This window comes from Pan troglodytes, chromosome 10 (genome assembly GCF_028858775.2).
Source record: "Pan troglodytes isolate AG18354 chromosome 10, NHGRI_mPanTro3-v2.0_pri, whole genome shotgun sequence".
Lineage (NCBI taxonomy): Eukaryota > Metazoa > Chordata > Mammalia > Primates > Hominidae > Pan > Pan troglodytes.
Genome location: NC_072408.2, coordinates 18,692,371 through 18,718,002, shown reverse-complemented (window position 1 = coordinate 18,718,002; position 25,632 = coordinate 18,692,371). Strand labels below are relative to the sequence as shown.

Below are 25,632 nucleotides of genomic sequence, written 5' to 3'. Positions count from 1 at the left end.
ACCTCGTCTCTACTAAAAATACAAAAAATTAGCCAGGCGTGGTGGCAGGCACCTGTAGTCCCAGCTACTGGGGAGGCTGAGGCAGGAGAATGGCGTGAACCCAGGAGGCGGAGCTTGCAGTGAGCAGAGATCGAGCCACTTCACTCCAGCCTGGGTGACAGAAAGAGACTCTGTCTCAAAAAAAAAAAAAAAAGAGATGAGAAATGACTTCATGGATATAATGTACATCATTTGGGCAATGGTTACAGTAAAAGCCCAGACTTCACCACCATGCAGTATGTCCATATAACACAACTGCACTTGTACCTCCTAGGTTTAGATTTTAAAAGTCAACTCACAATGGAATGTAAACATAAATATGAAAATCAAAACTAGGCCAGGTGTGGTGGCTCACACCTGTAATCCCAGCACTTTGGGAGGCCAAGGTGGGCGGATCACGAGGTCAGGAGTTCGAGACCAGCCTGGCCAATATCGTGAAACCCCGTCTCTAGTAAAAATACAAAAATTAGCTGGGCATGGTGGCACGTGCCTGTAGTCCCAGCTACTCGGGAGGCTGAGCAGAAAAATCGCTTGAACCCGGGAGGTGGAGGTTGCAGTGAGCTGAGATTGCGCCACTGCACTCCAGCAGCCTGGATGACAGAGCAAGACTCCGTCAAAAAAAAAAAAAAATCAAAACTATAAACCTCTTAGGACAAAGTGCTGTAGTAAATATGCATGAACAGCGGTTAGACAAAGCCTTCCAAGCTATAACACCATAGAAAAAAGTGGCCCCAAAAAGTAATAATAATAAATTAGACTTCCTTAAAAAGAAAACTTTTTCTGCTTTAGAAGACACTATCAAGAAAGTGAAAAGACAACCTACAGTAAGAGAGAAAGTATTTGCAAATCATATAACCAATAAGGGACTTTTATCCAGGATATAAAATAACCTCAAGACTAAACAGTATAAGACCACCCAAGTAAAAATGGGCCAACTATTTAAATAGACATTTCTTCAGAGAAGATAACTAAATGATCAATAAGTACATAAAAAAGCTCAACATCATTAGTCATTAAGGAAATTAAAATAAAAAATAAAAAACATGTGATACTGCTTCACACCCACTATGATGGCTATATAATAAAAAAGATGGCCAATAAAAATTGTGGGGGAGAATGCAGAGAAATTGGAACCCTTATACATTGCTGGTTGAAATGGAAAATGCAGCAACTTTGGAAAACTCTTTGACTATTTCTCAAAATATTACAAATAGAGTTACATATGACCTAGCAATTTCAATGTTGGATGTATATCCAACTGAACTGAAAACACGTGTTCACACAAAAACTTGTACACGAATGTTCATTGCAGCATTATTCATAATAGCCCCAAAGTGGAAACAACCTAAATTTCCATCCACTAGTGAATGAATAAACAAAATGTGGTATAAGCATACAGTGGATTTCCCCTTTCACTCAAAAGATATTTCAAGATATTATTAAACTTAAATTTTAAAATTAATTTCCTTTGCTTTATGCTAAGAGAATAATAAGTCCTGTGGAATTTATGATTTCTTAAACTTACTTTTAGACAAACCATTAAATTATAGTAAATATTTCAGGCACATTATAAAAGATGGCATGTGGTTTTGACGCATACATAATTTTATAAGTATTTATTAAATAAAATATGTTACTTACATCAACCGTCCCCAACCTTTTCGGCACCAGGGACAGGTTTCGTAAAAGACAATTTTTCCACGGATGGGGGTTGGGTGGAGGGTTTCAGGATGAAACTGTTCCACCTCAGATCATCAGGCACTAGATTCTCATAAGGAGCTCACAGCCTAGATCCCTTGCATGCACAGTTCACATGGTTTGCTCCTATGAGAATCAAATGCTGCTGCTGATCTGACAGGAGGCAGAGATCAGGCGGTAATGCTCACTCACCACCCCCTGCCACCTTCTGCTGTGTGGCCCAGTTCCTAACAGGCCATCAACAGGTACTGGTCCATGGCCTGGGTACTGGGGACCCCGGAATTATATTACTCAGCTGTCTCTACATTTAGGTATTACTTATTTTGCCTGCCAAAGAGTAAAATGTGTTAAAACTTCCCACTACAATTAGTTTCTGTAATTTTCTTCTTGTCTTTCTGTTGTGTTTTGCTCTCTATATATTTATCTAGTGTTTATGAATAAAATTACACAACTCATACTACAGCACAGCTTTATGAATAAAGTGGAGATTTTTACCCTACTTTTCATTTTCTACCTTAAGTTATACTTTGTCAGATGTTAATTCCTGCTTTCTTTTTATTTTAATTTCTTGGTATATCTTTGCTTATCATTTTGCTTTCAATGTTTATGCTTATTTTGGTTTGAGTATGTTTTATAACCTACATAGACTGTGTGTGTATATGCTTGTGAGTGCAAGGGTGTGTATTTAACCAGCTTGAGAACCACTGTCTTTTAATAGCGAAGTTTAAGAAGTTCAACCCATTTTCATTATTATTATTGTTACATATTTTACTATAATACGTTATATGTAATATATATTTTTATATTTCACTGTGTCTGGGTATGGTGGCTCATACCTGAAGCCCTAGCAGTTTGGGAGGCTGAGGCAGGAGGACTACTTGAGCCCAGGAATTTGAGATCAGCTTTGGCAACATGAGATCTCCATTTCTACAAAAAGTTTAAAAATTAGCCAGGTGTCATGGCTCACGCCTGTAGTCCTGGCTACACGGGAGGCCGAAGCGGGAGGATAGCTTGATCCCAGGAGGTCAAGGTTGCAGTGAGCTGTGTTCACGCCACTGATCTCCAGCCTGGGCAACAGAGCAAGACCCTGTCTCAAAAAACCAAACCAAACCAAACAAATCTTCATTGCTGTTTTTCTGTTTTGTAATTGCTAGACTATGTTTTGTTTTATTGATGTCTTCTTCAATAATGTTCAAAATTATCAATTACGTTTCTCAATTTTTCAATTGAATAAATCAGAAAAAATGGATATATATAACAGCATAAACATAAAAACCTTACAAACATTGAATAATAAATTAAAGGACAAAAAGACTGAGAAAATATTTGCAACAAATAAGATACATATTCACAATACAATCCACAATATAAAAGAAGTCGTGAACATCCATAAGAAAAAAATGGGTATAGCAGTCAAAACTGTATTTGGCTACGAGAACCAGCAAAACATACCATAGTGGCTTAACAGATGAAAGGAAGGACTGTTTCACTTGGGTAATAAGAAGTCCCATGGGAATCAGTCCAAGGCTGATACATGGACTCCAAGTATCCCCAGTGTCCCAGGCTCTGTAAATCTTTAGGTTCATGCATTCTTAGTATGTAGTTTTTATCTTTTTGGTTTCAAAACCACTGTTGCATCTCCTGGCAGCTCAAGTGGAAAGAAGACGGAAATTGGAGAGGAATGCACCAGAAGACTTACTTCTCATATCAATAAGGGGGTGGGGGTGGAACATCAAAATTTAGCTTTTACTCTCTGTATAGTGGAGTCAAGTAAGGGAGAAACATGTTGCAAATGGAGATTGGTTTGGCCAAAGTACAGTGCCTGCTACATAGAGAACCGAAATAGAAAATTCACAAAATAAGAAATTACAAGATAAAAAATCATACCAAAATAACAATCCACTAAATAGTAATCAAAGCAATTTATGAAAAACTCTTTGGCAGGATTAGAAAAGTTCTTATCTCTTTGGTCTGTCCATTTTAAGTCCAGTACCCAATCCTTAGAAAATAATTTAAAACACAGACAAAATGTACCTTCTAGACTATTTATCACAGTGTTTTGTTGTTGTTAGTTTTGATTTTATTATATAACCTACACATTTGTTTATGCCAGGCAGCTTCTTTTAGGTTGCAAGGAACAGATACATCTTGAAGTTGCCTCAGTTTATGGTTAATGTTGTAAGAACATATGAAAGCAGGAACAGAATAAAATAATGTCATCAGCCACAAGCTGAGGAACGGGACACACAGGTCTCCCTGAGCCCAGCTATTCTGATAAGAAGCAGCTCTATCAGTCCATTATCTTGCTCTTTAAGAGTGGACATTTGTGGCTCTCGACACAGTGCTCTGCCATTATGACTCAGCTTCTCTCTCTTTTTTTTTTTTCTTTTTGACAGGGTCTCATTTTGTCACCCAGGCAAGAGTTCAGTGGCATGATCATAGCTCACTGCAGCCTCAAACTCCTGGGCTCCAGCTATCTTCTCACCTCAGTCTCCCAAGTAGTTGGGAGTACAAGTGTACAACACTATGCCTGGCTAATTTTGTACAATTTTGTAGAGATGGGGTTTTGCTATGTTGCCCAGGCTGGTCTCAAGCTCCTGGCCTCAAGCAATCCTCCCACCTCATCCTCCCCAAGTGCTGGCTGGGATTACAGGCATAAGCCACCATGCCCTCGCTACTCCTTAAGTACTATGCTCCTAAAATTACATTTTAGGTTAAATCTACTAGAATGATGCATTCAAGTATTTTATAATTTTATTTCAAGTTTTCTTAAAGAAGCAAGGTGTGCTAACTATAGAGCACTTGGGAAATACAAAAAATATACAAAACAGTAAAATCGCCCATAGTCTCACAGTTCGAGGTAACCATTATTAATATTTTGGTGTTTTTCCTGGGGCCCTTTTATCTTTGATAATTTTTTCCTTTTTCTCTCTAATTTGAAGAAGAAAAAGCTTTGTTATTTGTATCATCAAAAGTTAGAGTGAGTATATATGACCAGAAATAAAAATGAACTAATTACACAACACATTTTGGTTGATGTACAGCATGCGAGACCGAATATGAACAAAGATGGGATACCAAATGCTATTAATATCTTTCTATTTAAAATAAAATTTCAGGCCAGGTGCAGTGGGTCATGCCTGTAATCCCATAACTTTGAGAGGCCGAGGCAGGCGGATCACTTGAGGCCAGGAGTTTGAGACCAGCCTGGCCAACGTGGTGAAACTCCGTCTCTACTAAAAGCACAAAAATTAGCCGGGTGTGGTGGCACGCACCTGTAATCCCAGCTACTCGGGAGGTTGAGGCAGGAGAATTGCTTGAACCCAGGAGGCAGGGCTTGTAGTAAGCCGAGCCTGGACAACAGAGCGAGAGTCTGTCTCAAAAAGTAAAACAAAATAAAACCTCAGAAATTCAGTTCCATTCATTTGCAATTGTTTCTACATAAGCTGATCTGAAACTTACCTCTGAATTACGTATGAAACAATTTGCCAGGTGAATTCATAGCATAAACAAAATGACTAGGGGCATGTTTGACTTATGTGAGGGCTTTTAAGGATTTTTAAACACCTTAACAGCACCCCTGTTTCTCTACTCATTAATTATTAGTTTTCAGACAAGATCCAGCACATTCAGAGTGGTATGGCCATAGACAATAACTAGTTTCCAATGAGTCTCATCTGTTCATTAAAGTTTGTCATCCCACAGAGCAATGAAAAGTGAAGAAAATAGGTTTACATTCTGAGACATGCTTCACCATCCAAAACCAAAACATGCAATCTAGTGTTTACTTTTTTTAATGGCCCAAATAGTGTCTATAGTTACTAAGTAACTCTTTTCTTAGTGAAAATAAACCAATGAATCTTGGAAGTCACATTGAAGATGAAGAATATAACTCAAAATTGAAGGCTTTTTCCCTTTATTTTAAGAAGCATTCCTTGACTCCCAACCATGTTTTACATTCCTTGACCATATTTCTTATGTTAGACATCAGTCTCTTATTTTGTTTTCTTGGTAAGCCTTTCTTAGTAGACTTTTAAGGTCTATTATTAGGATATTTTCAATTTCTAGCATAACAGTTAGTCCCTAATATTTTCTTAATAAATATGTCTGGCTGAGGGAATGCACCAACACATATTTTAATGAATACATTAAATGTGTTAGGTTTTTAAATGTCAAGACCATGTTCTTTCATTTTCCACTTCTTCAGGGCTTGCTGGTCACCTTAGATGAGATGATGATTAACCTAATGATTACATAAAGTCACTAAATTAGGTGAAGCGAGACATGAGAAAGATTTCAATGGGAAGATAAAATCATCCTCAAGAAAACCACAGAGGTAGGCTGGGCACTGTGACTCACACAGTGCTGTAATCCCAGCACTTTGGGAGGCCAAGGCGAGAGGATTGCTTGAGGCCAGCAGTTTGAGACCAGGCTGGGCAACATAGCTGGACTCTGTCTCTATGAAACATTTAAAAACCTAGCTGAGTGTAGTGATGCACACCTGTAGTCACAGCTACTCAGGAGGCTGAGGTGGGAGGATCACTTGAGCCCAGGAGTTTGAGGTTACAGTGGGTAATGATTGAGCCACTGCATTCCAGCTTGGGTGACAAAGCAGGATACTCTCCCCCCACCAAAAAAAGAAAGAAAACCATAGAGGTAGATCTATAGGATATAAATAGACTATACAACGTAAAAGCTGTGTACAGACATTAAACAAAAACCACAGTATCAATATTAAAGGGTAGAAATAAATACATTTGGCCATAATTAAGCTAATCTATTTTAAAATCTTCTGTAAGACAGACATATCTTTAATTAGAATCCTTTTCAATGATTTTCATCATTTCCAACTAGTAAAGTCCTTTTAAAGTCAAGAATATAGATTTTTAACAAGGATCTAATGCCTGCAAAATATTCTTAAATTCTCTTTTCCTTAAATTCTCAATCCCTTTTATACTTCTTATTTAGCACTTTTCACGATTATCAGTCAGTAGGAGACAGGGTGTTTGTGTCTTCCCACAAAAGAATGAACAGATGGAGGAAAAGCACCAATTTTTTTTTTACTCATGTGGTACCAATTTATCTCCTTTCTTAATATATTTCTCATAAAAGGAGCATAGTAATTTTAATTGAACCAAAATAATCCCAACTCTTTGCAAGGAATCATTGTCAGAGAGGAAATTGATCTTCTATCTGCTTTATGTTCTAAAACCTTCTGGGCTTCTACAGATGCTCACTTCATCTCTTTTTAAATAAAGGGCAGACTATTTGAGATGTTTTTACAGTGAGAAATGAAAAAAGTTAAGCGCTACGAGTGAGAAACCAGGAGTCTAAGTTCTCTCTCTGACATTGACTATCTGTGTGACCCTGGATAAGGCATGTAACCTCTCTGGTCTTGTTTCTTCATCTGTTAAAACTATTTGAATTGGTTGACATTTACCATTCTTTCCAGGACTCTCTATGATATTCAATCAATTATCCGTCTTCTCCAACTAGTCTTTGCTCTTCTTGCTTATCTCATGGAAACACGTTATTTCCACCTTCTCCCACACTCAACTACTATTTTCCTTAGGAGAGACCTTGAGTACTGTTAAATTTCCTCAGAGAAATGTTAAGCAAGTCACTCAAACTCTCTAGGCTGCAGTTTCCTCATCTGTAAAAGAACAGATCACAAGCTCACCAGCCACAGATCTCAGCATCAGATCCTTACAGGGGACTGGTGACCAAGTGAGCAAGGCTCATCACTCTAGAGAGAAGCTGATGCCAACCAGCATAGGTCAAGGACCATCATAAGACTAGAGGCTTCTCACCCCTTTGCCCAAGGCTACATTATGACTGCGAAATTTCTAAAATATTATTTAAATTATTAGAGCAAACTAAACTCTGAATCAGATTCCTGCTCTGCCACCTCCACTAATCAGGTGCCTAGAAAGGGAAGCAGAATAGGCAACGTTATGTTAAATTGCTATGTTTCCTCCAGAGTGGTAACTGTGATTCAAGACATGTGACTTTGTTTATGTATTATCTTTAGCAAGGTGACCCTCACCTGGAAGATTAACTTTGTGACTCTTAAACCAGAAGGTTGCTTATTGCCCCTTCCTGTTTAATGGGGTTCATGGAGGTCCATACCTGCCAGCCATGCCAGTCCTGCTCTCTCCTGTGCCTGAGTAGTGATTTAGGTATCATTCTTGCCCGTGCAGACTGTCCTGACACTTCTGCCACTGTAGGAAAGACAAAAACACAAAACTTCCCAACAATCATATTCCTAGATCTTTACCTAAGTAAACTGAAAGCTCACGTTCACACAAAAACCTGTATGCAAATGTTTATAGCAACTTTATTCATAATCTCCAAAATCTAGAAGCAACCAAAATGTCTTTCCACAGGTGAGTGGATAAAAAAATTGTGGTAATTTTTGTTTTGCTTTGTTTTGAGATAGGGTCTCACTTTCTTGCCCAGGCTGGAGGGTAGTGGCATGTTCATAGCTCACTGCAGCTTCAAACTCCTGGGCTCAAGCGATCCTTCCATCTCAGCCTTCAGAGTAGCTGGGACTACAGGTATGCACCACCATGCTTGGCTAATGTTTTTTTTAATTTTTTTTTTTTTTCATGGAGACGGGGTCTCCTATGTTGCCCAGGCTGGTCTCAAGCTCCTGGGCTCAAGCGATCCTCCCACCTTGGCCTCCCAAACAGTTGGAATTACAGGCATGAGCCACAATTCCTGGCCATGGTACATTCATATAATGGAGTACTATTCTGCTGTGAAAAAAAGAATAAACTCTTGATTCACACAATGATGTGGGTCAGTCTTACGTGAATTTTGCTAATTGAAGGAAGCCAGACTCCAAAGCGTGCACACATTGTATAAATCCATTCATATGACATTTTAGAAGCAGCTACACTATGGGGATGGAAAACAGATGCCAGGGGTTGGTGGCAGTAGGAAGAGGGTAGATTAACTGTACATTAACTGCAGAGATAATTCATGGGGGGAATTTTTAGGGTGACAGAACTGTTCTGGGCTGGGTGTGGTGGCACACACCTATAATCCCAGCACTTTGGGAGGCCAAGGTGGGAGGATCGCTTGAGCCAGGAGTTCAAGACCAGCCTGGGAAAAATAGCAAGATCCCATGTTTACAAAAAGTAAAAAAATTAGCTGGGCATGTGTGCACATACCTGTAGTCCCAGTTACTCAGGAGGTTGAGGTAAAAGTATTGCTTGAGCCCAGGAGTTTGAGACTGCAGTGAGCTATGATCGCACCACTGCATTCCGACCTGGGTGGCAGAGAAAGATTCTGTCTCCAAAAGGCAGAGGTGGGGAGGGGGTGGGTGGTAGGAACAACTCTGTATGATACTGAGTTGTGGATAAATGGCTCTGCATTTGTCAAAATCCATAGAACTGTACATCACAAAGAGGGAACGCTAATGTATACAATCAAAAAAATATCAACCAGGATGGTGGGGACTGCAGACTTTCACGAATGAATGTAACTGTACACATAACATCCCTGAAGGGGTTGGGAAAAGGTGCAAACCAAAATAATCTTGCAGGTGCTGCTTTGACTTATAATTGTAAGGCTAAAGGCCAAAGGAACTGGACATAAGCACTGTGTTCCAACTGGCAAGTTTCTTTCTCATCGGGTTGGGGTGGGGCGGTATTACCTATGCTGAAACAGCTTTACATGCACCGTTAAGTAATAATGGGCAAATAAGGAAATAAAAGTGGATAGTGGGGGTCAGGTTTTTCACTGTTGGAGAGAGAAGTTATAGATAAGCAAAGGCAGAAGGCTAGAAGGAACCCTGTGATACTGGATTAGAGTCAGAAATATGAGTATGAACTCATATTTAACCATATATATAAATCATAATAGATATGTGTATATATATGGGTTAATATATGTAGCTCCTATCTGTGCCCTCTGAGAGGGCTTAGTACAGGGTTACAGCTAGTATAGGGTTGCCAGATCAAACATAGGATACATAAGTAAATTTGAATTTCAGATAAACAATAAATACACACACACACCACACAGAGAGACACACACACACAGACACTTAAGCCTATAAAGGAGTAAAATATATTCGCAAGGGTATACAAGAAAATTGTAACTGGGTGGCCAGGGCAATGAGATGGGAGGAAGACTGACTTTTTACTATATACCCTTGGACCATAAGTTTCTTATTCACAAAATAAACAACTTTACAAAAATTAAGCAAGTAAAACCTTGTAGCTAACTCAACAAATAAAAGTATTTTCTATGAATTAGAATAAAAAAGGGCTACCTGGTTAACTTTTAAAAATTTCACTGCTTTGTGGTGAAATCACTTATTCGTTATGTAATTCATAGAAGCTCCAGACAGAGGCCGTCTTTTTCCTCCATAAGCAGGTCTTCTCTGCCTTTCTGCAGACCAGGTGGGGGTCACAGGCAACTGTGACATTTTCTTCCTGGACCCCTTCTTCCATGGTGTTGGGGGAAGGACACCCGCACATCTGGGGGAGGAGACAGGAGAAAGACGCGCTTCCCGGAATCTTGGCTGCTTCTCACTTTAATCAAAGTCTCCTGCTGCTGACACACGGAAATTCTTTAATTAAACTCAGCCTGGCTCCTGTGCTAACCCTCTCCAGGCCGGCGCCAAGGCAACATACTCTAAATGATGAAGAGGAACCTTTTAAAAACTTTTTAATAGAGGGGATAATGAGCCTGTGCAATTCACTGTTACAGAATCTCCCAGAGACAAGGTAACTTATTACAGTCTTTCTTTCTTTCCTTTCTTTCTTTTTCTCTTTCTTTTTCTTCTTCTTCTTTTTTTTGAAAGCTTTCAGTTTTATTCTGGATAGGAATTGTCTCCCTGTGCCAGACAGGGCGAAGCTTCCCAGGTCTCTTGAGGCATATGGTAATTGTCAGAAAGGATTGCTGAGGTCAAGAAGAAATTTCTTCCCACTGAATAAGGGCAAAAGGTAGACGAGAAACACTGTGGGAAGAGGGAGGGAACAGTCTGTCTTCTGCAGCATCGGACTGCACTGATTGTGCTGAGCCAGAGAGAGTATAACAAAAAAAGTAAATAGTGCAATGAGACTGCTCTTTGGTTCAGCCTTTGCCAGAATACAAGGACCTGCCCAGGCTCTGTCACAGGCTGTGCTAACAAACCCAGCCTTGGTTTTGCTCACAGAACTGAAAGAGGCTGGGACATCATTAGGGAAACGGAGTCGAACAGCCCTGCTCTCTCTGCTTCCTGCAGGTCAGCAGACATGGAGCAGGGACAAAGCTTTCTTCCCACCTGGAAGGAATCTGCACTTTCCTCATGAGTCTTCTGTTCAAAGGACAATACCCCCAGTTTGATGTGAAAGTGATAGGGCGAGTGAGTAGAGTTCATAATTGCTTACTGCTACCTGGTTTCCTGAACTGTAGAAGTCATGACGAAAGATGTCAACTTTATGAAGCCTTAGGGGACATTTTAGATATCCTTTTCCAATTCACGTGTCTTCTCTTTGCTCTCTTAAGTAAACGAAGAGCTTCTTAACCAAGCCCTCAGAACTAGCTGCCTTGATAAGGATCAGCTGGAGCCAGTCACAGCCTACGCTAGTTTGTGGGCAAGAAGAAAAGCACTTAAAGAAACTCCCACCCTATGTGGCTCAGTGGATTCACTATCTGCACTACCTCTTTTTAAGAAAACAGGTTTTTGGCACTGTGGTGAGTTTCAGCCTAAGTTCCTAGGCAAGCTTACTTTCCCTGGTTTGAGTTGGGGAGGATGGCGTTACTCTTTAGTAATTTTGTTGCCCTTTCTTGTGTTGCTATTTGTCAGTGCCTGTATATGATTTTTCCTTCATTTGCTAGGGATTAGGGAAGTTAGGTAGGGTTACACTGTTGATAGCAAGTGAGCATGCTTCTGTGCAGTCTCCTACCAGATTTTTTGCTGAATGAAAAAGCAATAATAATCGTGATGAGGAGGAAGACAAGGAAAACAACTCTAAAAAAGATGGAGAAAATTGTCGCATAGTTTCATGATAGCTCACCAGTGAGGGGTGCTACCTTCTGTGCTAAGCCTTAGGTAATCGTACCCTTTACCACTGTGTGTTGGCAAGAACTGTACTTGAAATCAGGAGATCTGGGAAGGCTGAGGAGGGAGGGTTGCTTGAGCTCAGGAGTTCGAGGCTGCAGTAAGTTATGATCACGCTACTGCACTCTAGCCATTGACAGGCGACAAAGCGAGATCTGTCTCTAAAAAATAAAATAAAGTAAAATAAATCAAGAGCTCCAGATTTTGAATTCTGTCTTTGCCATCTGTATTATTAGTACCAGTTACTTAACATCTCTGATTGTTCCATCATCTATAAAATAACATTAAAAATGACTATTGACAAAGATGTTTAAGAAATAAAGGAATTAAAATTGCTGCAAAACACCATTTTCTCAGTGTTTGTTGGATCTGGATAATATTGTGATACATGAATTGCATCAGAGTGTTGTCATCATTCATCATCATCATCATCCATCATTTCTAAAGTATCTAGATTTGTTCTAGAAAATGTAGCATGCTTCCCAAAGACAGAGTTTCTGACAACTAAGGGTTGGCAGTGGAAGGGAATATCCCACAGAGGTGCTGAAGTCAGTTTGCAAAGAGTTTCGAAATATTCAGCAGGAAACTTAACTGGTAAAAGAAAAGGATTATTCAGGGAGCACCCAGCATGCCACTCATTCTATGTGTGACTTGTATACACTTATTGAAGAATCAGTTATACTGCAGTGTTTGATGTGTTCAATAAATGTTAACATAATTTGTTAACATATAAAAATGGCACAAAGCGATCATTTTTCTACCTACTTACTGCTTGAGAGGTTTTTTCCTTCTCATCCATTTTGACCAATTTCATAGAAAATTTATTTTCAAATTCTAAAAAGCTATTTCTCTCCATATCCTTGAATGCCTTTGACAGAAGCGACTGGAATCCCCTTTCTCTCAGAACAATGTTCATTAAACATATTTGGTTAAAAATATGTGGAACTCTAATAAGTTTTACTTTAGATAACACAGAAAATCACACAGGGTCTGCATACTTCATGCTAAAGAGCCTTGGGGTTTAGTGAAGAGGAGAACAGAAAATGTCTCTGACTTTGGCTTTGGTCTGACTTCCTCTGATCACTAATTTCCTAGCCCACATGTCTAGGCTAGGACACCATTGTCTGAGAGAGACAACTTCTCTTGTTGTTCCTACAGACTATCCTTGTTGCACGAAGCACAGGATAATCTGTCACCCTGGCTTTTTGGCTTCCCGCTTCAGCACCACCTCTCCCTGAAATGCTCATGTATGGATATGGGTTCATGGGTTCCATCTAGCGGCCACTACTCAAATAATTTGAAAGTCAAGAACATTTCATAGATGACATTGACCTCACCTTTGCTTTGACGTACGGGGAAATTTAGATCTCAAAAGGTGAAATGAAGCATCGTAGGCACATGGCTAGTTAGTGGTAGAACTGGGGCCATCACCAGCCTCCTGACTCCAGCCCAGTTTCTCAGCCACAACAAGGTTTTTTTTTTTTTTTTTTTTCACAACCTTGATATTCTTCCTCCTACAAAATACTTAACTCTCCAGAGACTTAAACATCTTGATTCAACTCTGATACAAAAATAAGCAGAAAACATAACAACTGAAATGATAACTATAGCAATAAAAATATTATAGATTTCCATTGTATGTACTGTAACAATAAGATTCAAATGAATGAAAGATATAGCAGATTTCAGTATGGGGGAGTTAATGGAGGAAGATGGAACTCCATTACCTTCTTGAATGTGAAAGAGTAGATAAATTGGAGGAAGCTCCTAGGGGAGGGCATTTCAGGAACATGGAAAAGCATGAAAAAAATGTCTTCATGTGATGAAGAGGTTGGTTGTATTCCCTAGGCAAATGTTAGGGATTAAAAAACAATTATTTCATGTTATTTAACCTATTAATAGATTTTTAAAGTGTACAACATAGTAAATTTCGACCTATTTTACACCAAAGAGGCAATTGACACAATCAAGATAATGAACATGGCTGGGCAAGGTGGCTCACGCCTGTAATCCCAGTGCTTTGGGAGTCATAAGTGGGAGGATTTCCTTGAGACCAGGAGTTCAAGACCAGCCCCAGGCAACATAGTGAGACCTCATCTCCACCAAAAGAAATAAAAACAGCCAGGCATGGTGGGCTGAGCCTGTAGTCCCAGTTGCTTGGCAGGAAGATCCCGTGGGCCCTGGAGTTTGAGGATGCAGTGAGCTATGAGCTGGGTAACAGAGCATGACCCTGTCTCTAAAAAAGAAAAAAAAAAAGGGTATTCATATCCTCCCCGCCAAGTTTCCTTGTTGTGCCCCCTTCGTAATCCTGACTCCTCTCTCCTCTGGCCCATCCCATTCAGACAACCAGTGACCTGCTTTCCATCACTTCGGATGAGTTTGCATTTTCTAGGATACTTGTACATTTTTTTCATTTTGAAACAATTTCAAACTTATGGAAAAGTTGCAGGTGTAGTAGCACAAGAGCTTCCGTACACCTTTCATCTGGATTCCCCAGTTGTTAACATTTTACCATGTTTGTCTTCTTACTCTATCTACACATTTATACATATTATTGCTCTTAAATTTTTCTGAACCAGGTGAGAGCAGTTGCAGATATGATGCCCCATGAGCCTTTACTACTTTGGCATGTATTTCCTTAAAATGAGGACATTTCTATAACCAGAGTGCATCCATCAAGATCGGGACATTACATGGGGTGCGGTGGCACACGCCTGTAATTCCAGGTACTTGAGAGGCTGAGACAGGAGAATCGCTTGAACCCAGGAGGCGGAGGTTGCAGTGAGCCGGGATTGTACCACTGCACTCCAGTCTGGATGACAGGGACTCTGTTTCAAAAAAAAAAAAAAAGAGAAAGGAAAAAGAAAAGAAAAAGATCAGGAATTTAACACTGATGTAATACAGCCACAATCCGTAGACTCCATTCAGATTTCACCAATTTTCCAATAACGTTCTTTGTAATTCCAGAATCCAACCCAGGATCATGTGTTGTGTTTAGTCATTATATCTCTGTTAGTCTCCCTTAATCAGGGACATTTTCTCATTCTTTCCTTGTTTTTCATAACCTGGGTGTTTTTAAAGAGAACAGGCTAATTACTTCGTAGAATGTCCCTCAGTTTGGGTTTGTCTGATGTTACCTTATTGTCAGATTTGGGTGGTGCGTTTTTGGCAGGACGTTCACAGAAATGATGCTGTGTTTTCTCAGTTTGTTAGGAGTAACTTAATGTAGATTTATCCTGTTTATAGACAACATTATATTTTATCACTCGATTAAGATGATATTGGCTAGGTTTCTACGCTATAGAGGTAACTAGTAAGTAATTTGTATTGCTAAATTACTAATAAGCACTAAATATTTTGGGGGAGATACTTTGAGATTGTATCCATTTCCTCATCAAATTTTCACCTACTAGCTTTTCCATCCAATGATGATTCTATCTAAATTAGTTATAACTATAATGGTTGCAAAATAATAATTTTCTGGCTGGGTGTGGTGGCTCATGCCTGTTATCCCAGCACTTTGGGAGGCTGAGGTGGATTGTTTGAGCCCAGGAGTTGAGACCAGCCTGGGCAACATGATGAAACCTCATTTCTACAAAAAATACAAAAATAGCCGTGTGGTGGCACATGCCTGAAGTCCCAGCTACTTGGGAGGCTGAGGTGGGAGAATTGCTTGAGCCCAGCAGGTTGAGGCTGCAGTGAACTGTGATTGCGCCACTGCACTCCAACCTGGGTGACAGAGCAAGACCCTGTCTCAAAATAATAATAGTAACAATTTTCTAATTCCATAATTATATTTACATTGATTAGTTGGCATTTACTATAAGTTAGAGCTCTCTCTTCTCTCTCATATTTATTCATTCACGTATTATATAAGTATGGATTCATGAGATTTTTCAATGAATTATAATCAGTTACTATCATTTTTTATTTTGATCCACGAAATGACCTAGATGTGGACAACTGGAGCCCCATGAAGTTGGCTCCTGTGTTATTTATTTATTTATTTATTTAGAGAGGAAGTCTCGCTCTATTGCCCAGGCTGGAGCACAATGGTGTGATCTCGGCTCACTGCAAGCTCCACCTCCTGGGTTCATGCTATTGTCCTGTCTCAGCCTCCCGAGTAGCTGGGACTACAGGCACCCGCCACCACGCCTGGCTAATTTTTTTGTATTGTCAGTAGAGATGGGGTTTCACCGTGTTACCCAGGATGGTCTGGATCTCCTGACCTTGTGATCCACCTGCCTTGGCCTCCCAAAGTGCTGGGATTACAGGCGTGAGCCACTCCTGTGTCCTTTAGACATGTCCTCATAATTATCTGAGGGCTTCCTTACTTTCAGTACAATAGAGTTCCAGGCTCATCTTGTTCTTTCCCTGCCCCAGCCCTGGTTCCTTTTAGTGTATTTAGAAACTGAGATCTAAATGCTAGGATGCTCATTGCAACTGGGGTGTCATTGCTCCTGGACTAGGAAATATAACACATTCATACATTTCTACTTCTCAATTTACCTGTCTATCCCTACCTATCTATCATCTATCACATTCCTATCTTTAAAATCCATAATTTCAGACTGATGCCTTCAATTCCAATCCAGTATCACATTTTCCCCTTTGCATATTTGTAACTCCTTTCTTCAACAGTGAGAAATTGCATTCCCAGTCTCCTTGATACGTTGACTCATTCACTTAATCCTCCTGCATGTAAGCAATCTCCCAGCTGGGCCAGCCTTGTCCCCTTAGCCCCAGTGCCACCCATCACACCATTTGAGTGTTCCAACTCCAAAAGAAGGGAAGGCGAAATAGGAAATTATTTTTGCTCTTCTCTTCCCTATTCCTTATGTGTATATTATTATTTTCCCTTTTGGATATTGCTCACACCCATTTTCTCCTCTTCAGCTTTACTTCTGTGACTAGAATTCAGGCTTGAACAGGTGCTTCTGGTTTTGTTCCTGGTAATCTGTCCTGCACATAGCAGCCCAGATGATCTTTCACAACAAGAATATGACTATGTTATTTCTCTTTAAAGTCTCCAATGGCTCGTCATTTTCTACAAGGTTAAGTAAGCTCTCTAACTTACCCTGACCTGGCCTCTGTCCATACCTCCATTCTCATATTCATGCCTTCCTCCCTTGGACTATCAGTAGAAGTGAATTTTTGTAGTTGTCTGCATATACCATGTTCCATCACTACCATTTCAGTATGATGCTCCCTTGATTTATGAACCTCTTTCCCCAGTGCACCCTTAGAAATCCTGCTCAGGTGTCACCGTATCTAAGAAGCTTTTTTTGACACTTCTTCCCAACCATTAGTTGTTAATTATCCATACTAATTCGATTTCTTATACATAGTTTTATTATTGCCTATGTCACTCTCCACTATATTTGTTTACATGTCTGTCTTCTCTACTAGGTAACCAATTCAGAGGACAGGAATTGACTTTTTTGCCATTATAGTTTCAGTATCTAGCACAGTTTCTGCCATGTGTTATACACTTAATAAATACTTATTGAGGCTGGGCGCGGTGGCTCACGCCTGTAATCCCAGCACTTTGGGAGGCCAAGGTGGGTGGATCACGAGGTCAGGAGTTCGAGACCAGCCTGACGAACAATGGTGAAACCCTGTCTCTACTAAGAAAAATACAAAAATTAGCTGGGCATGGTGGCACTCACCTGTAATCCCAGCTGCTCAGGAGGCTGAGGCAGGAGAATCGCTTGAACCCGGGAGGCGGAGGTGCAGTGAGCCCAGGTGGAGTGATGATCGCACCTCATCACTCCAGCCTGGGCGACAGAGCAAGACTCTGTCTGAAACAAAACAAAACAAAACACAACAAAAACTTATTGAACTGAAACATATATGTATGTGTCTGTGTGTATTTCTTTTTCTTTTCTTTTTGCCTTGGAAGAATGTGGAGAAACATCTGACAAAGGAGCTGTTTTAAGATACCCAGTTTGTGATCATTTATTATGGCAGCCAAAGCAAATAAATACAGTATCAAGCTTATCAGAATCCACTTGCATCATGCTTGCTAATATCCCCATTGTCAAAGCTAGTCACAAGGCTAAGCCTGCTGTCACCATGAGAGGGGACTATACAAGGGCGTGCATTCTGAGAGGTGTGGTTCATTGGAGAAATCAAAGTAACAGTGTGCAGTGAGATTTATTAGATCATTTCATGTATCATAATAAAAGACATTGAATTTCTGATGAAGGATTTCGAATGTGGTAAAATAATTCAGTGGGAACCCAACGCAGTACCTTTAAAGAGAGTTACCTTGGGTCAAGTACAATAATTGGCACTCAGACCTGACACTTCCTTTTCAATAGACTAAATTCACCATGCAGCAATTATTGGAGCTAACAAAGTGTAATCTGTATTGGAAGAGAGTTATTGAAACCAGTATTTAAAAAAATTATAGCAGAACTCTTCAAATAAATTCTTATATTAACACAGAAACAAGTATGGCAGAATACTCACGGTTATTTTATTTAAAGTTGGGTTTTTCGAGTACCCTCTATTTTCATGTATTTTGGGAAATTTTAGTAATGAAAGCAAATAGTGAAACAGAATTAAATATCCATTTTATAAAATACGACAAACAAGAGGAGAGCGGCTCTGAATTCCACCTCTGTGGAATTCAGGACTGCCATAGAGCGTATTTTCAAAACTGTTGATTTTGACAAGGCTGACTAGGAGATGCCCTAGAAGCCCCAAGTATGTGTTTCAGTATGATTCTGGCAATGCTGACTTAAAGCACTAAGTAGAATCAGTAGCCTACACTGGATACTGCCCCATAAGGAGTGACGGGGGAAATGTTGCTGATTAAATAAATGGTCTTTTGAATTGGGCTGATGGTAGATGCTATAACTGAAGTTGCAAACCACACACTGGGTTCGTTTGCTAGGGCTGCTGTAATAAATGACCACAAGCTGGGTATCTTAAAACAGCAGAAGGTTACTCTCTTACAGTTCCGGAGGCCAGAGGTCTGAGATCCGGGTGCTGGTGTGTCCGGAATTGGTGGGTTCTTGGTCTCACTGACTTCAAGAATGAAGCCGCGGACCCTCGCGGTGAGTGTTACAGTTCTTAAAGGCGGCGTGTCCGGAGTTTGTTCCTTCTGATGTTCGGATGTGTTTGGAGCTTCTTCCTTCTGGTGGGTTCGTGATCTCGCTAGCTCAGGAGTGAAGCTGCGGACCTTCGCAGTGAGTGTTACAGCTCTTAAGGCGGCGCGTCTGGAGTTATTCCTTCCTTCCAGTGGGTTCGTGGTCTCGCTGGCTTCAGGAGTGAAGCTGCGGACCTTCGCAGTGAGTGTTACAGCTCTTAAGGCGGCGCGTCTGGAGTTATTCCTTCCTTCCGGTGGGTTCATGGTCTCGCTGGCTTCAGGAGTGAAGCTGGAGACCTTCGCGGTGAGTGTTACAGCTCATAAAGGCAGTGTGAACCCAAAGAGTGAGCAGTAGCAAGAGTTATTGCAAAGAGCGAAAGGACAAAGCCTCCACAGTGTGGAAGGAGACCCGAGCGGGTTGCCACTGCTGGCTGGGGCAGCCTCCTTTTATTCTCTTATCTGGCCCCACCCACATCCTGCTGATTGGTAGAGCCAATGGTCTGTTTTGACAGGGTGCTGATTGGTGCGTTTACAATCCCTGAGCTAGACACAAAGGTTCTCCACGTCCCCACCAAACTAGCTAGATACCGAGTGTCCACACAAAGGTTCTCCAAGTCCCCACCAGAGTAGCAAGATACAGAGTGTCCATTGGTGCATTCACAAACCCTGAGCTAGACACAGGGTGCTGATTGGTGTGTTTACAAACCTTGAGCTAGATACAGAGTGCCCATTGGTGTATTTACAATCCCTGAGCTACACATAAAGGTTCTCCACGTCCCCACCAGACTCAGGAGCCCAGCTGGCTTCACCCAGTGGATCCCCCACCGGGGCTGCAGGTGGAGCTGCCTGCCAGTGCGGTGCCGTGTGCCCGCACTCTTCAGCCCTTGGGTGGTCGATGGGACTGGGCTCCGCGGAGCAGGGGGTGGCGCTTGTCGGGGAGACTCCGGCTGCACAGGAGCCCACGGAGGTGGGGGAGGCTCAGGCATGGCGGGCTGCAGGTCCCGAGCCCTGCCCCGCGGGAAGGCAGCTAAAGCCTGGCGAGAAATTGAGCACAGCAGCTGCTGGCCCCGGTGCTAAGCCCTTCACTGCTCGGGCTGGTGGGGCCGGCCTGCCGCTCCGAGTGCTGGGTCCGCCGAGCCCACGCCCACCCGGAACTCCCGCTGGCCCGGAAGCACCGCGAGCAGCCCCTGTTCCCGCCCGCGCCTCTCCCTCCACACCTCCCTGCAAGCTGAGGGAGCTGGCTCCGGCCTTGGCCAGCCCAGAAAGGGGCTCCCACAGTGCAGCGGTGGGCTAAAGGGCTCCTCAAGTGCCAAAGTGGGAGCCCAGGCAGAGGAGGCGCCGAGAGCGAGCAGGGCTGTGAGGACTGCCAGCACGCTGTCACCTCTCACTGGCAGGGTTAGGTTTTTCTGGGGGCTGTGAGAGAGAAACCAGTCTGTGTGTCTCTTTGGCATTCCTGGGCATCCCTCCAGGCTCCGCCTGTGCTGTCACACTGAGTTCCCCCTGTGTGTCTGCTTTCTCCTCTTGTAAGTGATATAGGAGTTAAGAAGAAATTATTTAGGCAGATAGTGAGGGTAAGGAAGTCCTCAGTAAGGTTTTCCTTTTAATGAAAAGCAGCCCTCAAATCGTTTTCTTTTCTAACAATGAGCAGCCTGTAAAATGGAGCTGCAGACATAGACAAGCAAGCTAGAAGCTTGCACGGGTGAATGCCAGCAGCTGTGCCAATAGGAAAAGGCCACCTGGGACTAGGCATGTCCAACTTCGTATACTTGGTCATCATTTCCTACATTCTCACACAGAAGAGAGCACTCAAAAAATAGTTTTGAGAATCATTTGCTAATGATTTAATACTATTTTAAGGGAATAAAAGACTTTTCTTTTAAATGAGTGCTTAAAGGCGATTGGAAGCCCTGCTAAAGTTCAGGGGTGAATGCCTTATTATTTTTTTATATTTGGGGGCAAGGGCTTTCCAGTGAAGACTGGAAAACCTGCTAGACAGATTCTAAAAGAGCTGTAACACTGGGTGAATGCTGTAGAAGCACATAGTGTTAGTAAGGTGTGGGTCAGATACGGCTTTAGAGAATGTAGCAACTGAAAGCCCAGATGGGAAGCTCCGTAGGCAGCTGGATAAGCTAATATTTCTAAATAATATGTTCAGAGATTCGGACTGAATGCAATTGCAACCTTCTCCTCCAGTCAGCAGCGAGTTCTGAAGTTACAGAAGTGTGATGAATTGCGGTCAATATGGGTTCTACCTTCACTTTGGAGTCAGTCAGTGACCTTAAAATACCTGCCCAGCTGAATTTTCTTAGAGTGCTTCATTTCCTGTGGGCCCTTTTACTCCAAATTCCAGATGATGGCTTTTAGTCTGTGGGGCCGCTTTAAGAGGCAGAAATCTGATCAGAACTACTAGAAGGCTGTGAAGGTGCTGCTGTGTGGACAGGCAGGGCAGAGTGCTCAAGGCTTTCCAATGCTCCTGCAATGGATCCTCCCTACCCAGCCCACAACCTGGCAGCTCAGGGGCCAACTGTTCTCTGTTGCTTTCTACTATCATGAACACAGGAAATGGGGGTGGGTAGCTTCTGGTTTCTGATTGAGGGAGTAGAAAGTGATGCTGCAGGGATCAAAAGCAGAGAAGCTTTTAAGCCATTTGAGAAACTGTGTCCGAAGGCAAGTGGATTTTAGCAGTAGCAGCAGCAGACCCCAGAAAAATTTGAAGAAGCATTAGTTTGTGCACTGTTAATGCCACTCTCTCATGAATGAAGAGAAGAAGGCAGACCTAATGAAGGCTTTCCTAATGAAGGCTGAAGGCAGGCCGCTATTTGCCAAAGGTGCTGAGTGGCAGGGGGAGGAAGGGAAGGAAGCTGTGCAGTGTGTACTGCTTGCTTATCAGGAATCACGTCATTTCCTGTATAAAGGGGCTGTGTGGTCTCCAGGGGCACTGGGAAGCCTTGGATGGCATGATTTCACCTTCTTCTTGCTCATCATTGAGGAGCTCTCATTAGTTAATGCTAGCCCTATTCATTTCATCATACATTTATTGTGTTCATACTGTGTTCTGAGCTCCGTGTTTAATCTTAGCAGGCTCATGAAGAGGAGTTCAGGATACTTTTGTCTTGAAAATGCTAACAGTCCCTCATGTGCTTGGGACCAGGGCTGCTGGAAAACCCACTAAGCAGCACACGGGAAACTAGAAAAGCAGAGGAACAAAGTTTTGGGGTTTTTGGGAGAGGGGGTGAAGAATGACATATTTTATTCCAAAAGCATAAAATATTTAATAGTGGAAACTATGAATGATACTGTTTAATTTTTAGGAGGCCAAAATATTTTAAGATTTATAAGTTTTAACCTGGCCCTGGAGTGAGGACAGAAAATATGTACACAAACAACTCTAATACAAGACTGAATGTGATGTATACCATAACAGAGCGCCAAAGTACCAATGAATTGGGAGACAGAAGAACCACAATGTCTTAATAAAGTGGTATTTGAAGTGGACTTCGATGAACAGATAGGCAGGGTTGGAGTGCATGATCACTAAATCCATTCAAACCTTCTAACATTGACTTTTTATGGTGTGGGGGTGGGTGGGATGGGCAAGGATTCTCCATGCAAAGGGACTATCTCGGGAACAGACAGTCACGGGGGCGGGGGGACTAAGCTTTCCAGTGTGCCTGGAGAAAAAGGCACATGTGAGGTCATGGATCTCAGGGCCCAGGCTAGTCTAGTTTGGCTGTAGCAGGAAGTGTTCCTCACTCTGCTCAGACCCAGGTACTGCTTTGAACCAGAAAGTCTGGAGAGTGGGCTCCTTCCTCCCCTAATGGGGCACTTTGCCCAAGGACAAAGTCCAGGCTTGCTCCTCTGTATCAGACCCTGCTCTGGGTAGAGGGAAACCACCACATGCTTTCTTGTTTGATGTGCTAAGTGCTCAACTGAGCTGTCTGTGCCCCTACACTGCTTCTGTGTACTTAGAGTCAACCTTTAGAGGATGATATTTCAACATTCTGCATGGAGTTTTCTCTGTAAAGTACAATGAGTTTGTGACTGACCAGAACTACAGACATTCCCTTTTGTTTGTGAGCTGCATGACCAATGTGTTTGGCCTCATTAAAAATGAACTGGGCAAGCTGGGTATGGTAGCAACTCAGGAGGCTGAGGTGGGAGTCTCACTGAGCTCAGGAGTTCGAGTCTAGCCTGGGCAACATAGCGAGACCCTGTCTCTAAAAAATATAATAATATATAATCTTGAAATAAGAATGAACTGGTCAAATAGGAAAGTTTTCAAGGACATCAACTGGTCTTTTCTTGCACAGAGGAGATTCGCAGGATGAAAATACTCTGAGGCTTCTTCCCACTGCAGGGCACAGACCCGAGTTAAGTGTGGCCTGGCCCTCAGCACTTCCCAGGTGCCCTTGGTGCATCCTGGTGCTGACCTGTGCCCCTCCACACTCCTGCTGTGCAGCTCCTGCTCCCCTACAGGAGCCTGCTCCTGAATAATCCCTGTGTCTCCTCTCTGTGCTCTTATGAGTCACTGAAACTCGCTTGTGAATTTTATTCACAGGGTTTTGACGGCTTCTTTCTATCCAAATTTATTTCCTCCTTGACCTCATTCCTTCCGTCTTGTTGCCATCACCAGTGAAAGCTAATATTATTTACATAGGGAAATGCATAGTGGCTGGAAGGATACAGTTCTAGGAGTCACATGACCAGCCGAAAAAAGTTCTGCGTAGACACACACACACACACATGTATAAACATATCATAACAAACTTAGCAGCTTGAAGATGAAGATTAATAGTGTTACTGTTTAAGGAGCTCAAAGATAAAACATTTGCAAATTTAAAGCACACTTACACATGTATTCCTCTTGAGGACTTGGAAACATAGTTTTGCAGAATAACTCTGGCTGCCAGCTAGCACGGGAAGAGAAGTGTTAAGTGTTGAAAACTGTTAACTGTTCATGGACCAGTATAAATTGAGTCATAGGGGTGAGGTGTTTTTATGTTTGCCATATTTCCTATTTCCACTACTTTCCTGAATAAGTACATTTACTCTGGATTAATTTTTGAAATAATTTTGAAATTATTCACCACATTGTTGTGTGTATATGCAAAGACTAGGGAAAAGAAGCTTGGATTGGTAGCAAAAAGCCAACTGTGACTTTGAGCAAATTATTTGACCTCTCTCAATATATCTTTTCTTATTTTAAAATAAGGAGGTTGAACTATATCATTTCTACGCTTTCTTTCATTGTTAGCAATCCACGAATAATGGAACACTGCACAGAATAGTAAACACTGGGTTAGGATCCAGTATTGGCTCGAATCCTTATAACTGTGTGATCTGAATACAGTAATTTCTTCTCCCTGGGCCTTACTTTCTTCATCTGAAAAACTATAGGATTGGCCTCTATCTTCCTTATTGTCTCTTCAGACTCTCATGTTTTGTAGTTTTCCTCAGTTACGGTAGAAATCTCATGCTTCTCTCTTAACATTTAGTCCTGTGCTCCAGGGAAAGAGGAGGGAGTTGGGAGAGGCCTGATATAATCATTAATTTTCTCTGTCTCTCTCTTTGTTTTGTTTTAACTCTATTTCTCCTTCCCCCTCTCCACCTTCTCCTCCATTTATTTTTTCTAGAACACTGAGAAAGTTTCCTCATAGTCTACTTGGCAGTTGCAGCTGTGCCTAGAATGAGTCCTGAAACCTAGATCTGAGTTGGGGTAGAAAGCCTATCACTTCCTTGCTTGTTTGAAGACAGCCTACTGTAAGCCCTATGGCTTGGAGGTGACCAGGCTCTCCAGGAGATCAACACTTCAAGCCCTGTATGTTTAAGAAATAGTTTTGACTTAGAGTGATAGAGAACACCTAAAGAAACCATGGCTTTTAAAAATAGAAGTTTCTGAGTGCGGTGGTTAATGCCTGTAATCTCGGTACTTTAGGGAGCTGAGACAGGCAGATTGCTTGAGCCCAGGAGTTCAAGACCAGCCTCAACAACATAGTGAGACCCCCATCTCTACAAAAAATACACAAATTAGCTGGGCGTGGTAGTGCACACCTGCAATCCCAGCTACTCAGGAGGCTAAGGTGGGAGGATCACATGATCCTGGGAGGTTGAGGCCACAGTGAGCTGAGATTGTGCCACTACACTCCAACCTCAGTGAGAGAATGAGAGCTTATCTGAAAGAAAGAAAGAAAGAAAGAAAGAAAGAAAGAAAGAAAGAAAGAAAGAAAAGAAGGGAGGGAGGGAGGGAGGGAAGGAAGGGGCTAAAAACAGTTAAGTATTATAAAGCGAGCATCAGTCCAGAAATCCAGCAATAGTCCCTCCTGGAATCCACTGACTTTTCTCAACAGTTTTTGGCCCTTCTCTTTTAGGGTTGCCAGATAAAAATACAGGATGCCCAGTTAATGTGACTTGCAGAAAATAATAATAATTTATTATTATATAATACATAATTTTTTAGCATAAACATGTCCTTTGCCATGCTTAGTTTGGGACATACTTACACTAAAACATTATTTGTTCTTTATCTGAAATTCAGAATTAGGCATTTTATATTTTAAATTCAGAACTAGGCATTTTATATTTTTATTTGCTAAATCTGGCTACCCTATTCTCTTCTTAATATTCTTCATCTCTCCCAGCTTTGCCCTCCTTCCCTGCCCGCTCTTCTAGGGGAGTCAGATCGAATTGTAAGGAGAACATGCCCACTATCTCGATGGCTGCAGCGTGCAGTCCATACAGACGG

General features: G+C 41.7%; 1 long non-coding RNA gene and 1 other non-coding gene across 3 annotated transcripts; both read right to left on the bottom strand.

Annotated features, from left to right (window-relative positions):
• Positions 1–240: 240 nt before the first annotated feature.
• On the bottom strand, positions 241–25,081 carry LOC104001475 (uncharacterized). Of its 2 annotated transcripts, XR_001707877.4 has the most exons (5): positions 18,758–25,081; positions 17,464–17,595; positions 13,132–14,622; positions 10,019–11,955; positions 241–7,958 (listed from the first exon to the last, which is right to left on the bottom strand). It is a non-coding gene; the product is annotated as an uncharacterized LOC104001475 (long non-coding RNA). The 2 variants fall into 2 exon arrangements; XR_010148269.1 differs by having other exon boundaries at positions 17,464–25,080.
• LOC112205116 (U7 small nuclear RNA) lies at positions 20,848–20,909 on the bottom strand. The gene has a single exon (XR_002938971.1). It is a non-coding gene; the product is annotated as a U7 small nuclear RNA (small nuclear RNA).
• Positions 25,082–25,632: the final 551 nt, after the last annotated feature.